Source organism: Spermophilus citellus (assembly GCF_964194105.1).
Source record: "Spermophilus citellus genome assembly, chromosome: 5".
Taxonomy (NCBI): Eukaryota; Metazoa; Chordata; class Mammalia; order Rodentia; family Sciuridae; genus Spermophilus; species Spermophilus citellus.
Window position 1 is genome coordinate 61,435,522 of NC_138186.1, and position 14,346 is coordinate 61,449,867.

Consider the following 14,346-nt stretch of genomic DNA (forward strand, 5'->3'; position numbering starts at 1 on the left):
AGGAGGAGCAGGGATGAGGGGAAGAGTGAAAGAGGCATTTAATACATTTTTAAAGCACAGTTGTTGTTTCTGGGGACCTGTTTCCACAGCCAAAGGCTCAAGATTCCTGGAGATAACTGGTTGTAGCAGAAGGCATTGGGTGGATGATAAACAGAAGGAAGTTTGAAGCTAGTTTTGTCTCCTCTAAGTTCTGCAAAGTGGGTTCAATGGCAATACCTGTGTTGAAGGTGGTGACAGTGATTGATCAGGGTGACATGTTGGAAGCACCCAGCGTAGTAGGCTCCCAGGGAACATTAATTCCCTGCCCTTAGAGTTCAGGAGATGGACCAGCTCAGAAGAAGAAAGGTGAAAGCTCTCGGAACCTGCTCTGCAGCATGCCCCACACTGACCTCCATCTAAAGGTTGCTCCACCATTGACCATTATCCTTTTAATTTCTTTTCTTTTTTTTTAAATTTATTTATTTATTTATTTTTTATTGGTTGTTCACAACATTACAAAGCTCTTGACATAACCCACTTCATACATTGGACTGAAGTGGGTTATGAACCCCCAATTTTACCCCAAATGCAGCTTGCAGAGTCACATCGGTTACACCTCCACATTTTTACATAATGCCCTATTGGTAATTGTTGTATTCTGCTACCTTTCCTATCCCCTACTATCCCCCCTCCCCTCCCCTCCCAGCTTCTCTCTCTGCCCCATCTACTGTAATTCATTTCTCTCCTTGTTTATTTTCCCATTCCCTCACAACCTCTTGTATGTAATTTTGTATAGCAATGAGGGTCTCCCTTCATTTCCATGCAATTTCCCTTTTCTCACCCTTTCCCTCCCATCTCATGTCTCTGTTTAATGTTAATCTTTTCTTCCTACTCTTCCTCCCTGCTCTGTTCATAGTTGCTCTCATTATATCAAAGACGACATTTGGTATTTGTTTTTTAGGGATTGGCTAGCTTCACTAAGCATAATCTGCTCTAGTGCCATCCATTTCCCTGCAAATTCTATGATTTTGTCATTTTTTATTGCTGCATAGTACTCCATTGTGTATAGATGCCACATTTTTTTTATCCATTCATCTACTGAGGGGCATCTGGGTTGGTTCCACAGTCTAGCAATTGTGAATTGTGCTGCTATGAACATCGATGTGGCAGTATCCCTGTAGCAGGCTCTTTTAAGGTCTTCAGGGAATAGTCCAAGAAGGGCAATAGCAGGGTCAAATGGTGGTTCCATTCCCATCTTTCCCAGGAATCTCCAAACTGCTTTCCAAATTGGCCGCACCAATTTGCAGTCCCACCAGCAATGTACAAGTGTACCCTTTTCTCCACAACCTCTCCAGCACTTATTGTTGTTTGACTTCATAGTGGCTGCCAATCTTACTGGAGTGAAATGGTATCTTAGGGTGGTTTTGATTTGCATTTCTCTGACTGCTAGAGATGGTGAGCATTTTTTCATGTGCTTATTGATTGATTGTATATCCTCCTCTGAGAAGTGTCTGTTCAGGTCCTTGGCCCATTTGTTGATTGGGTTATTTGTTGTCTTATTGTCTAATTTTTTGAGTTCTTTGTATACTCTGGATATTAGGGCTCTATCTGAAGTGTGAGGAGTAAAGATTTGTTCCCAGGATGTAGGCTCCCTGTTTACCTCTCTTATTGTTTCTCTTGCTGAGAAAAAACTTTTAAGTTTAATTAAGTCCCATTTGTTGATTCTTGTTGTTAACTCTTGTGCTATGGGTGTCCTATTAAGGAATTTGGAGCCCGACCCCACAATTTGTAGATCGGATCCAACTTTGTCTTCTATCAGATGCAGAGTCTCTGGTTTGATATCAAGTTCCTTGATCCATTTTGAGTTAACTTTTGTGCATGGCGAGAGAAAGGGGTTCAGTTTCATTTTGTTGCATATGGATTTCCAGTTTTCCCAACACCATTTGTTGAAGATGCTATCCTTCCTCCATTGCATGCTTTTAGCCCCTTTATCAAATATAAGATAGTTGTAACTTTGTGGATCAGTCTCTGTGTCCTCTATTCTAAACCATTGGTCCACCCGCCTGTTTTGGTACCAGTACCATGCTGTTTTTGTCACTATTGCTTTGTAATATAGTTTGAATATGTTACTGAATGATCAATGGGTTACAGAAGACATAAAGGAGGAAATTAAAAAATTCTTAGAGATAAATGAAAATACAGACACAACATATCGGAATTTATGGGACACAATGAAAGCAGTTTTAAGAGGAAAATTCATCGCCTGGTGGTCATTCCTCAAAAAAAGAAAAAACCAACAAATAAATGAGCTCACACTTCACCTCAAAGCCCTAGAAAAGGAAGAGCAAAACAACAGCAAATGTAGCAGAAGGCTAGAAATAATTAAAATTAGAGCGGAAATCAATGAAATTGAAACAAAAGAAACTATTGAAAAAATTAACAAAACTAAAAGTTGGTTCTTCGAAAAAATAAATAAGATCGACAGACCTTTAGCCATGCTAACGAAGAGAAGAAGAGAGAGAACTCAAATTACTAACATACGGGATGAAAAAGGCAATATTACAACAGATCCTACAGAAATACAGAAGACAATTAGAAATTATTTTGAAAACCTATATTCCAACAAAATAGAAGATAGTGAAGACATCGATAAATTTCTTAAGTCATATGATTTGCCCAGACTGAGTCAGGAGGATACACACAATTTGAACAGACCAATATCAATGGATGAAATTGAAGAAGCCATCAAAAGACTACCAACCAAGAAAAGCCCAGGACCGGATGGATATACAGCGGAGTTTTACAAAACCTTTAAAAAAGAATTAAAACCAATACTTTTCAAGTTATTTCAGGAAATAGAAAAAGAGGGAGCTCTTCCAAACTCATTCTATGAGGCCAACATCACCCTGATTCCGAAACCAGACAAAGACACCTCAAAGAAAGAAAACTACAGACCAATATCTCTAATGAACCTAGATGCAAAAATCCTCAATAAAATTCTGGCGAATCGAATACAAAAACACATCAAAAAAATTGTGCACCATGACCAAGTAGGATTCATCCCTGGGATGCAAGGATGGTTCAACATACGGAAATCAATAAATGTTATTCACCACATCAATAGACTTAAAGATAAGAACCATATGATCATCTCGATAGATGCAGAGAAAGCATTTGACAAAGTACAGCATCCCTTTATGTTCAAAACATTAGAAAAATTAGGGATAACAGGAACCTACCTTGACATTGTAAAAGCTATCTATGCTAAGCCTCAGGCCAGCATCATTCTGAATGGACAAAAGTTGAAGGCATTCCCTCTAAAATCCGGAACAAGACAGGGATGCCCTCTATCTCCACTTCTATTCAATATAGTTCTCGAAACACTGGCCAGAGCAATTAGACAGACGAAAGAAATTAAAGGCATAAAAATTAGAAAAGAAGAACTTAAATTATCACTATTTGCAGATGACATGATTCTATACCTAGAAGACCCAAAAGAGTCTACAAAGAAACTACTAGAACTAATAAATGAATTCAGCAAAGTGGCAGGATATAAAATCAACACGCATAAATCAAAGGCATTTCTGTATATCAGCGACAAATCTTCGGAAACGGAAATGAGGAAAAACACTCCATTCAAGATATCCTCAAAAAAAAATAAAATACTTGGGAATTAACCTAACAAAAGAGGTGAAAGATTTATATAATGAAAACTACAGAACCCTAAAGAGAGAAGTTGATGAAGATCTTAGAAGATGGAAAATTTATTTTCTTTTCTTACTCCAAACACTGAGACTAGGAAAATCTTTAAGCATAACTTTTAAAGAAATTGCATAGTATCAGTCATAGGAATTCTGCATTTGTCATCTGTAGCTCTGCCCAGGACCCCAGCTGGAGAGCCCCAACTGGGCCTGAGAACCCAGGTGGAGTCTCCTGGATGTGCTTTTGTCCTCTTAGCCATTTTCCTTTAGGTACAATGGTTCCACAGTGACAGGAGACAGGAGGCCCCTGGTACAACATAGATATCATCCTTCTATGGCCAAGGGTTGAAGCAGCGTTCTAAGAGCTCCTCGTCACTGGACTTAGCTAAGTGTGGTTAGAAATTACTGTGTCAAGCTCTGAGCCGAGCACAGTACGGAACAATCTGGACTTTGCCAGTGATGGTTTTAGAAACTCCTTAGTCTTTCTGCAGCGCCACCTTCAGACACTTCCTCAAATTGTTCTTCCCTGCCTTGAGATGGGCCTGAATTCACAAGCCCTGGTAAGTTCCGGGAAAACTGACCTGTCCTCACCAGACCAAACCCCCAGGCAGCTCTGTCTTGTGCCCACAGACTCTTGTCTCTGGACGTGCTTCCCAGGGTGCTGCAGATATCACTGGAGGTCCCCAATGCCCTGAGGTCAAGCCCTCTCTCCGTGACTAGGGGATTGGAAACTCATCTGCCAGGGTTCAAGGCCTGGTTGTGTGACTTTGAGGAGTTCACCCACCTTCTCTGAACCTCAGTTCCACAACCTAAGAGGTGCTCGCAATAGAACTTGGCTCACCAGGTGCCAAGGAGACTAAACTGCAATGAGAACACAAAAAGCCTTCAGAAGAGTGCTTCCCGTTGTTGGCTTGCTCAGAAGCACCTGGAGGGCTGGTTAAAAACCAGATTACTGGGCTGCACCTACGGGGGCCCCTTCACTCCTGGCAAATTCCAAGGTGCAGATCCTGTCTAGAGCAATGCCTGGCTATGGGATTTGTGAGTCATGATTTACTAGGAAGATAAAAAAAAGTCACAATATATTTGCAACACATGGCGTGATTAAGTAGCACACTTAGAAGCTTCTTGATACCTTGGACTAGCTCGCCCTCCTCAGCACTGAAGACAGACAGTGGCCTGGAGGTTTTTCAGTTTCCAGAAGCCCCACTACCCCTCCCTCTGCTGCTAAATTAATGGGTAAAAATATGGAGACATGAGCTGGGGAGTCAGATAAGGGCAGCCTTGCATTTTCCCCTAAGTATTTTGGGCTCAGCATGGTGTCAGGTGTGATGGAAAATAATGACACAAATGACCTGCCTTAAATGACCTCAGGTGAGAAGTGAAGTCCATCACATACCAAACAAACAGCATAGGCACTTGGGGACTGGCATGGTGCTGCAATAAAGCCACAGTGCCATGGGAGAAGGCTGTCTGGCTGTCAGGGTTGGAAAGCGTGACCTGCATCTAAAGGTCGCTTCACCATTGACCATTTACAGCCTTGGAGACAATCTTAAGCTTGCTGAGTCTCAATCATGTCAGACAGGATGGCTTCTTAGCACGCTAGAGCACCACAAGTGTGGGACCCCCGTCTGTCCTGTGAGCAGCCTTGTCCTTGCTCCCAGATGGTCCCCTTGGTGAGGAGTGAGAGTGGCTGGGTAGGCCGGACAAGCTCTGACAGCCTGTGAGTGAGGGAAATTTGGGGGGCTGCACACCCAACAAAAAGCCTTAATCTCCTACCTCTACCCCGTGTGTCACTCTGATATGGGTGAAAAGCAAGAGACAAAGAGCCCAGGTCAGAGGTCATAGTTTCTTCTTGTTTCCCATCTGAGACAAATGATTTTGATAAAAAGAGTCAACTTGGACATAAAGGAACAGTTCCTCATGCTCCCAGATTGCTTCCTGGTGTCTTAGATCTTCCTGCACATACGCACTCTGCCTGGGGCCCAGGGGCTCACGTCTAGCTTACTCTGATTCCTATGATAATGGAAAGAAGGTTTCAAAATAAAGTGTGAATTTACCCTATTTAGCTCAGTGTTCCTTTATTAGATATAGCATGGGTATTTCAGGGGTGGCCTTGTTCTGAACATCTTGAAAGCTAGACTCCAATCTGGTCTCTGTGTCCTTAGGATGAGGAATCAGCAGAACCAGGAGCTCCCTGGAAAGAGGCTTGCTGGTGAGGGCCTTGTAACACGTCTCAGCTGCGGAGAGAGAAATGAGGTCAGCAGGCCTAGTAACGCTGCATCCTTGGTCCACATGGCAGCGCTCAGAACATGAGAGTTAACTTTGACTTTTTCCTTACATGTAACACTTTTTCCTGACATGTAACAGGGACTGCTTAGTAAAACACACACACCCAATCATTCTATCTGCTTTCTAATTCTTGCCTATAAAATTTCAGCAGGTCTCCCAATCCTGCAGAATTGAGTATAGAGTTTAGCACAGGAGGCTTTTCATAGTTTGGCTCCAACTTAGCTTTCCAATTTTATTCCCGTTCCTTTCCTTCCTTCTTCCCATGCAGGACTCTCCTGGCTCCCTGAACTGTTGGCTCTCCTACCTGGTAAACTCCTATTTAAACTTCAGAACCCACTCAGTGCCACCTGCCCACCCAGGCTTAATAAGAGTTCCCCCACTTTCAGCCTGATGGGAGGGACCCAGTTCAGCAGGACTCAGCTCTCTAGCTCTGCCCCACCTGTGACGACAGGAACCCCAACTTCCCTCAAGTGCTCCTTCCCCCAGTTTTCTGGAAAGCCTGAAGAAGGTGCTACCTTTGTGCCCGTGTTATATAGCTGTCTAGCTGCTTCACAGTCTTTGTGAGTTTCCTGCTCTGTGTGGGCGCACAGCCTCCAAGTCCCCGTGCTCTCACCAACTTGCTCTGGTGCTGTCAGGGCCACAGTGCTGCCCCCTGCTAATGGCTGCTGAAAGCAGAGTTTTCTTCCCTCCAATCACGTGAGTCTCACAGCTCTATGCTACAGCATAACTCCTACATGGGGACACTAAGAATAAAAATGTGAATGGAGATGACAGCTCACTTACCAAGTTCTTCCTGTATCTCAGGAATAGTGCCCAATATGTGAGGATTACACATTTTAATTCCCACGTTTGCCCTGCAAGAAGCTAAATGGCTATTTCCATTATATAGGTAAGGACCACCAAACCAGAGGCTCAGAGAGGTCATATGGCTCATTTGCATTCTCACAGCTGGTGAGGGGTGACCATAAGTTTAAACCCACATCACTGTGGCTCCAGAATCCTGAGCCTTGAGCATTAAGTGATGCCATCTCCCTGCACAGTGCCCACCAGCTATAGGTGATATGGCATGGCTAGCTTGCTGGGCAGTTAAGACCTGAAAGTCTATCTCACCCCACCACGGCCCTGACACATCGGGGAAGTTCAATAAGTGTTGAATGAATGATGGACAAATGAGTAAGTCAAAATCTTGTTCCAATCTGACCTTCTTGCCCCTAAATGTTGGGTCTGGAAAGGAGAACCACAGCCTTCCACTCTTCAAACTCAGATGCATAAGATTGCTTAGAGGGGATTTAATAAAGCAGGCTGAGTCATGGTGTCCATGGACTGGACTTGAATCTCCCAGCCTCAATGGCACCCACATAAACGTCACACATTCCTACATGGCCTCCATCTCCTGCAGAACACCCTTCTCTGCATTTTGGGAATTATGGAAAGATGCATCTTATGTGTGTTCCATAAGATGTGTTCTCTTCAGAAGTGAAGGGGACACTGCCCCATCTGTCACCCACTTCAGTCACCTGGGGTTTGCTCAGGTGATGACATGAGTGCCCCTGACTGACCAAAAACTTTCAAAATCCTCTCCTTCAGCTGGGCACTGTAGCTCCACTTTCCATGGTGCCCAGAGCTGACTAGGGGACTGGCTATGTGTGTGTGTCTTCCCTGTCACCTTGCTTCCCACACGACCCTGCACTGCTCTCTGCTCCCTTTCCCCCACCATGCTCATCAACCCCTGGAGATAGATGTTTGCTGGTCTTGGCTACTCACCTTCCTCCTCACTTCATCAGACAAATCCAGCCACATATGGATTCATTTTAAGGATTATTGGGACCACCTTCACCACTCTCCCCAAGCCACAAGCCTAAAAGTGGCTCCACCAGGTGAGGGGGGTGCTGTTCAGCTTTATCAGCAGCTCTGACATCTCCAGATTTAAGGCCTGGATTGACGGTGAAGTGTGGGACCTTCCCTCCCCCACCCCTTGCCTGGGATCCCTCCCCCACCCCTTGCCTGGGAGGCCCTGTGCTCCTACGTCTTGGTACAATTTACAAAGGTAAGCTCTTAACACGGTCAGCTAGGGCTGCCCTTTCTTCCCACTTTTCTTCTATCACACTTCCCTTCCTGTCAGATGACCTTGGAGTGGCCATGGGCTTTTAGGTTATCTCATAAAGGGTAATTGAGTTGGGGAGTTCAGGTTTTTTGGGCTGTCTTCGGGTGATTTGGTTTGTCATTGTTTCTATGGCATGGATGGGTGGGAATGGCATCTGTATGCCTAGCACCCATGGGTAGAATCCTCCCCCCATGGTATAAAGGTATAAAACCAAAATTATCTCCCATTTTCTCTGTGTCCTAAGGCACCTGGCACTAGTATTATGGAAGTAATATCAGGGAAGCTAATTACATATGTGGGGCCAGAAGCTATGCTGTAGGGAATTCTTCATCAGGGGTCTAAAGTTATAAGTGAAAGATTTAGTTTATATCAATGTTCAATGCAAACTATTATCCCCAAATACTCAAAAGCTAAAAAAAGAAATCACCTTGCTATTTAATTGCTTATTTTCTCTCCATATAGAAAATAATATTTAAAATCATTATTATCTAAAGAAGTGATGTATCAAGAGGAATATGCAGATAAAAATGTATAAAAAATAATCTAAAATGTACCACAGTTAATTGATGAAAATATTTCTTTTTGTGATGTTTGTGGTATTTGATGTTTTAAAAAAATTGGCAATATATTTTGATTTATTTTCTCATTTGAGGTTAAAATTCATTGTTGTAGCACATTATAATTTCTAACAAAATTCATTATTTGTAACATAATTCTATATTGTTTTCCTCTTAAAATCAAATCATTTTGTCATCAGGCTCCACATAACCTGGATCTGCCCTGGCCATGGAATTAAAGAGTACTTGGAACTCTGCCACCATCTGCTCTGTACCACCTGAAGAGCTGGGGCCAGATGCCGGGGAGGCCAGTGCTCAGTTTCTTTCTCCCCCCTCCACTTCCTGTCAGATTCAGCAGGAAGTTCTTCATGGATCCCACCGTGGGACCTATTTCACGCAGCCATTAGAAGGCTCCCACTTCTTGCACTCATCATCTCTGGAGGGCCGTCCAGGCTCTTCCTCTTCAGCTCTTCCTCTTCACCTCACTCTCAGCTATGAACAGAACTCCCCAGTTCTCTCTGCTGTGATGCCTCAAACCTTGCTTCCAGCCCTCCCTCAGCTGGGATTCTGCCAGTTTCTGTTTGCTCTACACTCTGCAGTTCTCCCTCCAGGACAGCCTTGCTTCTGGAGCCTCGTCCACGTGCAATGTCGAATCCTTCCCTCCTGAATGTCTTTGGGATAGATGAGGCTCTGTCACTAAACAAGGATATGTTCAACTTCATTTTCCTCCGTCCTAGAAAGAGAGGCCTAGATGTCACCCAGTGCCTAAGAGTACAAGGCATGGTTTACAGAGATGAGGGAAAACGTCTCTGGTGATATCTGGAACATTCTAGCCTTTGAGTTTCAACACCAGCATGGAGAAGCAGGAGGACATTCCTGCATCAGTTTCCCCCATTCATATGACAGTTTGCCTGGCTTAATTTCATCCCCACTAGGAGGAATGAACATCAGATTTGTAGTTAGATGTTATTGTACATATTGACTCTGTGACTAATTGAGTGGCTTGACGCAAGGCTCTAGGCATTCATTTCCTCATTTATAAAATGAGGTAGTTGGTTTATATGATCATTATAGTGCCCCAAGATATAAATTATCTGACTCTGTGAATCCCCATGCTTAAAAAAATTCCAATTAACGAGAGCTTAACCACTCATAATCTTGGAGTAAATAGAATTTGCCTCACCTCAGCTTGAGGAGAAGTTACAAGAAAACAGGTTTGCCTTAGGGGATGGAGACAGGGGAAAAAGGATTCAGGACAATCTTTTATACCAACTATTGCTCTAATAATATTCTGTGGTTAGCAAGCAGTTAATAACCTAGAGAAGTCTTAGTCATATTTATTGGACTTTATAAGGTAGAAATATCAATCAAAGCAATTGAGAAAGATTGGCACTGAAAAGATGGAATTTTGTTATTGTCATTGTTGTTTATTGTTTTAATTGGTGGGGGCTGATTTTTGAGGTTCAGCGTCCTCTCCAACATTGCAATTAATTCATCAGGGTCTTGTTATGGCTAAACTTGAGCAGAACTTCCTTCCTCCTCTCTCTGCTATGGTTAACCCTACATTTCACTTTCTCTGTTAAAAAAAAATTAACAACCAAAGGAAGCAAGGAATCCAGACTATCTGAAGAAACCAAGGGTAGCTTTGGTGGCCTTTGGAGAGAGACATATGACTTCAAATACCGGCTCTACCTTATACGGGCTTCAGAAGCTCTAGGGGAGAATGAGAAGGCAAGGGAAACAGAAAGCTTAGAACTATATAGAAAGACAGAATGTGGTCTAGGGCTGTAGCTCAGTGGTAAAGTGCTTGTCTAGCATGCACAATGCCCTGGGTTCAATCCCAGCACCACCAAAGAAAGAAAGAAAAAAAATCTTCTCTGAATGGACAGGATCATCCAGACCTGTTCAAGGAAGTAGATGCTTTGGCTGGGTCCAAGGTCTTTCAAGATCATCTTGCAAACCTCTGAGTCAATGCTCTCCAGTAGTCTTTTAGGACTGGTTCATACATCAGCCCCCTAAGTGGTGCTTGGTTATCAAACACCAGTCTATTAGAAACTGATTTGCATCTCCAGGTAAGTGCAGACTGAATCTGGCTGTGGAGCCTGCCAGGGTGAGGACCAGTGCTGTAGACTGCGGTAACTTCATCGAGTTACTGCTTCCCTGGGAGCCAGCCAGCCTGCCCCTGATGACAAGCCTTCTTCTCATCAAGATTCCTCATCATTGTAACAGATCTCAGAATATTTTGCAAATAAGTAAGTGCCATCCTGCACTTGGGAACATAATACTTAGGTCGTACAAACAGAATTTTTTTTTCTTTTCTTTTTACCAAATTTGGTACCCTGGCTTATCGCTCACTCCTGCCCTCTGGCAGTCGCAATACATACTAGTGGTTTGTCATGGAGCACTGGTACTTTGGTGTTGATGATTTGTCACTTGGGTCTATGTGGCAAAAGAGGTGCATTCCAAGAAACACATGTTTGAGAAATTCAGGAAGGAGCAAGGAAGTGGATATGATCATTGGCTAATTGGTTTGTCAGGCCAAAAATGCCTGTTGGTGCTCACCGCAGCACCAAAGCCAATTTTTAAGTAGCGGTGTCCTCCCTTGAGGTCGTTGTGTGAATGACTGTGATAAATGTCTGGTTTTGGAAGGTTAGGGATTTTTCTCTCTCTGCTTGTTCTTTTTCTCTCCTCTTTGGTTGTTTGGGATCTTATTGAAAATCACAAACCAGAAAGAAAACAGCTTCCAGGATCCGTGGTTAACATGTCAAGAGTCAGGTTACGGCCTGTGGCTCTTGAGCGGCACTGGAAGCAAATCCAGGTTGCCTTGGTGATCTCTCAGCTCATTTTCCCTGAAATACCCACCTATTCTTGGTTTACCAGTGAGTAGGAGGTGGAAGAAGCAGAGGGTCAGGCAAAATAATGTGGTGGGACATATGTGTTTCTGACCTCCCATAGTAATTGGGTCTGTGTGGGGCGACCACTGAGCTATATGCTTAGGAACAAAACAAGTCCTAGAGGCGGAGTACATGGCTTGGGGGGAAATTGAACAATTTTGAAGGCAGGCTGTTAAAGTACCTTGAACAAGTGAACAATTGACTGTTCACTTGTTAAAGTTCACTTGTTAAGGTGCTGGGTCAGCATTAAGATCATTTGAGGAAGAGCGAGACAGGCCTGGAGCGAGCTCTGCACCTCTCATAAAGGAAACAGAAGGGTGATGAAAAAGCCTAACTTTGACAAATAGATGAAAAAAAAAAATGTTCAACACCATTTGCAGTTAGGGAAATGCAAATTGAGATTTCTTCTCTCACCAGTCACAATGGCAGCCATCTATGTATGATATATCAAAGTGCATAAATGCATTTTACTGTCATGTAGAACTAATTAAGACAAACAAAAAATTAATTTTAAAAAAGAAGTAAATGCAGAATTGGCATTTTCACCATACCCTATACATTTACTGCAAAAAAAATAAAAAAGAAGTAAAATTTAAGTATTCTACATGGATTTTAGTTCATAATAAGCCTTTATTCAGCCTTTGCTAATGCTGATATTATGTCATACGCTGTTATCACTAAGATTTTCAGGAGATCGTATTAGAACATCTAGACTAAGTCTTGAGAAAAATGAAACATAAATGGGATCATAACTAAAGAGTCTTTAAAAGTCAGGTGGTCAACCTACTTCATTTTATAGTTTAATAAAATTGAGACTCTTAAAAGGACATGTCAAGGAAACACAGTTCATGGTAGAGTTTAAACCTAGACTCCCTGAACTATTGTTCTTTTAGAGCAGGCATATTTTTTTATGCTCTCTGGGTCTTCCATCTGTAAAGTGAGCACTAATACTTGGCTTACAGTCCTAAGGATTCAACAAGCCAATGCCTGTTGCAGTGTCTGAAATGTAGTATATGCTCAATAACTAATACCACTCCTACGGAAATCTCTTTAATATTATTTTCATCATTATCATTAATCTGTGTTGTTTTAGGAGTTGCCCAAACACATCTTATTTGGATCGACGTTATTCTGGGTTTTGAGTTCAAGTTGTATCTTCTGCAATGTCTCCTTCTCACAAAGTAGGAGTTTTGGATGAAATAAATTTCATTACACTCAAAAAAAAAAAGAATACAAAAAGTAATAAATGCTGGAGAGGATGTGGGAGAAAAGGAAAACTTTTACACTGTTGGTGGGATTGTAAATTAGTACAACCACTGTGGAATGGAGTGGTTCCTCAAAAGACTAGGCATGGAACCACCATATGACCCAGCTATACCCCTCTCAGTATTTATCCTTAAGGATTAAAGTCATCATATTATAGTGATACATGCACACCCATGTTTATAGCAGTACAATTCACAACAGCCAAATTATGGAATCAGCCTAGGTGTCCATCAACAGTTGAATGGATTTTTTTCAAATGTGGTATGCATACACAATGGAATTTTACTCAGCCATAAAGAAAAATAAAATTATGTAATTTGCAGGAAAATGGATGGATCTAGACACCATCATATTTAGTGAAATAAACTAAATTTAGAAAGTAAAGAGGTTGTATATTTTCTCTTATATGTGGAGGCTTGTCTGTGGAGAGAAAAAAGGAGAAGAAAGGTGGGAGGTAACGGCATGAGAATCAAAGGAAAATGAATAGAGAAAAGGGAGCAAGGGTAGGGGAAGGTGAGGAGAGAGAGGGAAGTGCTAGGGAAGGATGTTGGCCAAATTATATTGTTATATTGTATGCACGTATGTACAATTATAATGCATCATTAAAAATGTGGAGAGAAAAAATAAGTACCTAAGAGAGCTGCAAAAAAAAAAAAAAAGAGAAAAGAAAAAGAATAAGAAAGAACCTGATCCTAAAGCCAAGAGCCTTGCTTCTACCTCCTGCTCCACTTCACACTAAACCAGAAAAACTTAGACAAATCGGTTTGCCTTTCTGGGTTTTATTAGCCTGGTCACAAGATGATTGGATCAATTTTTGATGATAGGCTTTCCTTCTATGTTTACCCAAACTTACCTCCAATAGTCTTCCCACCACAAATGCTTTCGCCATTACCCTGTGGTGAGTCATATAAAGCAAATTTTGTGCCATGATCAAACACATCACATTTTCCAATGTGGTATATTATATAGCAGCAATATTATTAATTTCCATTAAGTTGTGGCACAAGTATATCCTGAAGGGAAAAAGCTAGAATTATAGGATGTTTTATAAGTGATTTCAGTTATAATCAATGTCACAAGTCGTGGTGGCTAAACACATTCCACGCAAAGCAGAGCTACTGAGTCAACTTGGAGGGCTCATTTAGAATCATTTGTATCTTGTACTTTTTTTAAAAAAGGCAAAAGGTATTTTTAATGCACTTAAAACAATGTCTTCTAAGAATATTAAACACTCCTTAAAAATCGTGTATACTATTTGCTTAGGTGTGTCTGTGTTTCCTTAAGATGCGTATATTCTAAATTAGTGAAATCTGAATTAGTGAGATGTTATATTTACTTTGGGAATGTTTTGAGCAATTTGATAACTCTCCAATCACTCTTAACTAGGGAATTCCATTTGATTTGATCTATGAGACTACACATGAACCGTGGATTTTTTTTTTTTTTAATCTAACAAATGCTAGGCTACACAGAGTTAAATTTAAACCCAAATGAGATTTCCCGAGGTCTTGAATGCTAATATGTACTGCATCAGCCTTGAGATGGGTAGGGTCCCT